The 6000-nt window shown below is 52.5% G+C and overlaps 1 protein-coding gene across 1 annotated transcript in view; it reads right to left on the bottom strand.

The window, feature by feature from the left end:
• LOC112076169 (uncharacterized) overlaps positions 1-6000 on the bottom strand; it is a 34765-nt gene that overhangs the window by 13728 nt on the left and 15037 nt on the right. The window lies entirely within an intron of this gene.

The raw sequence follows: 6000 nt of genomic DNA, 5'->3' as shown, positions 1-6000 counted from the left end.
CAGCAAGCCTCAATCATATGGTGCACAGGCACTGGCGCACACGCAGCCACTACCGCAGACACTACGCGCAGACACTACCGCAGCAGACACTACCGCAGCAGACACTACCGCAGCCGCAGCAGACACTACGCAGCCGCAGCAGACACTACCGCAGCCGCAGCAGACACTACCGCAGCGCAGACACTACCGCAGCCGCAGGACACTACCGCAGCCGCAGACACTACCGCAGCCGCCAGACACTACCGCAGCCGCAGACAGACACTACCGCAGCCGCAGCAGACACTAGCCGCAGCAGACACTACCGCAGCAGACACTACCGCCAGCAGACACTACCGCAGCCGCAGACACTACCGCAGCCGCAGACCACTACCGCAGCCGCAGCAGACACTACCGCAGCCGCAGCAGACACTACCGCAGCCGCAGCAGACACTACGCAGCTACCGCAGCAGACACTACCGCAGCCAGACACTACCGCAGCCGCAGACACTACGCAGCGCAAGCAGACACTACCGCAGCCGCAGCAGACACTACCGCAGCCGCAGCAGACACTTACCGCAGCAGACACTACCGCAGCAGACACTACCGCAGCAGACACTACCGCAGCCGCAGCAGACACTACCGCAGCGCAGACACTACCGCAGCAGACACTACCGCAGCAGACACTACCGCACCGCAGCAGACAGACCAGCCGCAGCAGACACTACCGCAAAGCCGCAGACACTACCGCAGCAGACACTACCGCAGCAGACACTACCGCAGCCGCAGCAGACACTACCGCAGCCGCAGCAGACACTACCGCAGCCGCACGCAGACACTACCGCAGCAGCACTACCGCAGCAGACACTACCGCAGCCCGCAGGCAGACACTACCGCAGCAGACACTACCGCAGCAGACACTACCGCAGCCGCAGCAGACACTACCGCAAGCCGCAGCAGACACTACCGCAGCCGCAGCAGACACTACCGCAGCCGCAGACACTACCGCAGCCGCAGCAGACACTACCGCAGCAGACACACGCAGCCGCAGCAGACACTACCGCAGCAGACACTCGCAGCCGCAGCAGACACTACCGCAGCAGACACTACCGCAGCAGACACTACCGCAGCCGCAGCAGACACTACCGCCAGCAGACCACTACCGCAGCAGACACTACCGCAGCCGCAGCAGACACTACCGCAGCCGCAGACACTACCGCAGCCGCAGACACTACCGCAGCGCAGACACTCGCGCAGCCGCAGACACTACCGCAGCCGCAGACACTACGCAGCCGCAGCCACTACCGCAGCCGCAGCCACTACCGCAGCCGCACAACTACCGCAGCCAGCAGCAACCCGCAGCAGACACTACCGCAGCCGCAGCAGACACTACGCAGCCGCAGCAGACACTACCGCCGCAGACACTACCGCAGCACGCAGACACTACCGCGAGCAGACACTACCGCAGCAGACACTACCGCAGCAGACACTACCGCAGCCGCAGACACTACCGCAGCCGCAGACACTACCGCAGCAGACACTACCGCAGCCGCAGCAAGACACTACCGCAGCCGCAGACACTACGCAGCCGCAGACACTACGCAGCCGCAGACACTACCGCAGCCGCAGACACTACCGCAGCCGCAGAAACTACGCACCGCAGACACTACCGCAGCCGCAGACACTACCGCAGCCGCAGACACTACCGCAGCCGCAGACACTACCGCAGCCGCAGACACTACCGCAGCCGCAGACACACACCGCAGCCGCAGACACTACCGCAGCAGGACACTACGCAGCTGCAGACACTACCGCAGCCATTACCGCAGACACAGCAACACAGCAGACACAAGCACTACCACAGACGCTGCACTACCACAGACGCTGGCACTACCACAGATTCTACCACAACCACAGACACTGGCACTACTACAGACACAGACACCACTACAGACACTGATACAGACACATACACCACTACAGACGCATATGCTACGACAGACCGCACTACAGACACTTGCACTACTACAGACACTACCGCAGAAACAGTACTACAGACAAAGGAACTACAGACACAGACACTACTACAGACAGAGCCACTACTACAGACAGAGCACTACTACAGACAGACAACACTACAGACACAGAGCAACACTACAGAACGACAAAACACTACAGACAGAGCCACTACTACAGACACAGACAACACTACAGACACAGACAACACTACAGACAACACTACAGACACAGACAACTACTACAGACACAGACAACACTACAGACACAGACAACACTACGACACAGACAAACACTACAGAACAGACACACTACAGGACACAGACAACACTACAGACCACAGACAACACTACAGACAGAGCCACTACTACAGACACAGACAACACTACAGGCACAGACAACACTACAGACACAGACAACACTACAGACCACACAACACTACAGACACAGACAAGCACTACAGACACACTACAGACACAGCAAACACAGACACAGACACACACAGACACAGACAACACTACAGACACAGACAACACTACAGACACAGACAACACTACAGACACAGACAACACTACAGGACAACACTACAGACAACACTACAGACACAGACAACACTACAGACACAGACAACACTACAGACACAGACAACACTACAGACACAGACAACACTACAGACACAGACAAACAACTACAGACACAGCAACACTACAGACACAGACAACACACAGACACAGACAAACACTACCACACAGGAACTACAGACACAGGAACTACAGACACAGACAACACTACAGACACAGACAACACTACAGACACAGACAACACTACAGACACAGACAACACTACAGACACAGACAACACTACAGACACAGGAACTACAGAACACACACAGACAACACTACAGACACAGACAACACTACAGACACAGACAAACACTACAGACACAGGAACTACAGACACAGACAACACTACAGACACAGACAACACTACACACACAGACAACACTACAGACAACACTACAGACACATACAACATACAACACAGACAACACTACAGACACAGACAAACTACAGACACAGACAACACTACAGACACAGGAACTACAGACACAGACAACATACAGACACAGACAACAACTACAGACAACACTACAGAACAGACAACACTACAGACACAGACAACACTACAGACACAGGAACTACAGACACAGACAACACTACAGACACAGACAACACTACAGACACAGACAACACTACAGAAACAGACAACACTACAGACAGACAACACTACAGACACAGGAACTACAGACACAGACACCACTACAGACACAGACACCCACTACAGACACAGACAACACTACAGACACAGACAACACACAGACACACAACACACAGACACAGACAACACACAGACACACAGACACACTACAGACACAGACAACACTACAGACAAGACAACCTACAGACAGAGCCACTACTACAGACAGAGGAACTACAGACACAGGAACTACAGACACAGGAACTACAGACAGAACGGGATCTTAAGCACTTAGATTATTATTTGTTGCAGGACCCAACGTATCACAGGAAATGGATGAGGTTTGGGCTCCAACTTTCAAAACTACTGGCTGACATTATACAACATCTATGTAGCATCATTTAAATAACTAAATAATTTCCAGAGGACAAAAACTAGCCAGAGCATCAACTGTGGTCCATTCATCTGACACAGACCTTTTCTGTTTAACTACACAGGTTGTAAAACAAGGAAGAAATGATTCATTGGGTAAGAGTGGTATTCTGAAAACACAACATCAAGGCCAGGGAGCCAATCATCTTCTAAATCTCACACCACCATCCCCCCCCCCCCCCACGGAGCCAGACACTCAGCAGATTGAGTGACAGACACTGTCACCACAGGACACATTCCACAGATTAACATCAACATCTATCAACGGATCGGAGTCAGGATGTGTGTTGTGTGTGTGTGTGTGTGTGTGTGTGTTTGGTGTGTGTGTGTGTGTGTGTGTGTGTGTGGTGTGTGTGGTCTCTCTCGCTCTCGGGGGGGTGGGAAGGGGGTTACAAGCCAGTTGGTTCCCTGCGTCTCTTAACAAAGAAGTGTTAAGGGAGGCATCATGTCTGCTCACCAGCTAAACACCACTTCAAAACCTGTCCAACACATCCACAGGTCAATGGACTTCACTATTACCTGGTCCATCTTACGGGTCGTACTTGGTCCATTACATTGACACATCTGGTCCATCTTAGGAGCCGTACTTGGTCCATACATCTGGGTTCACTGGAACTTCCGGAGCACATCAACAGTCCCCATCTACCCGTGTCATGTTCAACATTTGGTGGGTACTCAACAGTCCCCCATCTACCCCGTGTCATGTCAACGTTAACGTTTTGGTGTGTACTCAATAGTCCCCATCTACCCCTGTGTCATGGTCAACGTTTTGGTGGGTACTCAACAGTCCCCCCCATCTACCCCTGTGTCAGGTCAACGTCAAGGTGGGTACTCAACAGCCCCCATCTACCCCTGTGTCCTGGTCAACGTAATGTTTTGGTGGTACTCAACAGTTCCCCATCTATCCCCTGTGTCCTGGTCAACGTTTTGGTGGGTATCAACAGTCCCCCATCTACCCGTGTCAGGGTCAACAATAATGTTTTGGTGGGTACTCAACAGTAACCCATCTACCCCCTGTGTCATTGTCAACGTTTTGGAATGTTAGTCACCTTGGCATAGAGGAGTCCAATAAACAACCGTGTCTACCCACCCGTCTGACCAATAGAGGCTCTCAGTGCTGGAAAGTCAATATCACACCCAGTTAAAGGCCTACTATGTGATTTTACCAGCCAGTAATACAACTAACCTTCTCATTTAGCCATCATTATAACACAATACCTCTGGCTGTATGGGGTCATTATAACACACCACCACAAATACAACACACCACCTCAATACCTCTGGCTGTATGGAGTCAATATACACACCACCTCAATACCTCTGGCTGTATGGGGTCAATATAACACATCACCTCAATACCTCTGGCTGTATGGGGTCAATATAACACACCACCTCAATACCTCTGGCTGTATGAGGGTCAATATAACACACCACCTCAATACCTCTGGCTGTATGGGGTCAATATAACACACCACCTCAATATCTCTGGCTGTATGGGGTCAATATAACACACCACCTCAATACCTCTGGCTGTATGGGGTCGCTATAACACACACCGTCACAAGACCAGACAGACTTACCTCCCTGGCGTCGACATCCCTACACACCAACTCTACAGCCCAGACAGACTTACCTCCCTGGCATCAACATCCCCTACACACCAACTCTACAGCCCAGACAGACTATACCACTGGCATCAACATCCCCTACACACCAACTCTACAGACAGACTTACCGCACTGGCGTCGACATCCCTACACACCAACTCTACAGACCAGACAGACTTACCTTCCTGGCATCGACATCCCCTACACACCAACTCTACAGACCAGACAGACTTACCTTCCTGGCATCGACATCCCCTACACACCAACTCTACAGACCAGACAGACTTACCTCCCTGGCATCAACATCCCCTACACACCAACTCTACAGACCAGACAGACCTACCTCCCTGGCATCAACATCCCCTACACACCAACTCTACAGACCAGACAGACTTACCTCCCTGGCATCAACATCCCCTACACACCAACTCTACAGACCAGACGAGCTTACCTCCCTGGCATCAACATCCCCTACACACCAACTCTACAGACCAGACAGACTTACCTCCCTGGCATCAACATCCCCTACACACCAACTCTACAGACAGACTTACCTCCCTGCATCGACATCCCCTACACACCAACTCTACAGACCAGACAGACTTACCACTGGCATCAACATCCCCTACACACCAACTCTACAGACCAGACAGACTTACTCCGGCATCAACATCCCTCTACACACCAACTCTACAGACAGACTTACCCGCTG

The sequence above is a fragment of the Salvelinus sp. IW2-2015 genome, unplaced genomic scaffold (genome assembly GCF_002910315.2).
Source record: "Salvelinus sp. IW2-2015 unplaced genomic scaffold, ASM291031v2 Un_scaffold3603, whole genome shotgun sequence".
Classification (NCBI taxonomy): domain Eukaryota; kingdom Metazoa; phylum Chordata; class Actinopteri; order Salmoniformes; family Salmonidae; genus Salvelinus; species Salvelinus sp. IW2-2015.
This window is presented reverse-complemented; position numbering and strand designations above follow the sequence as displayed.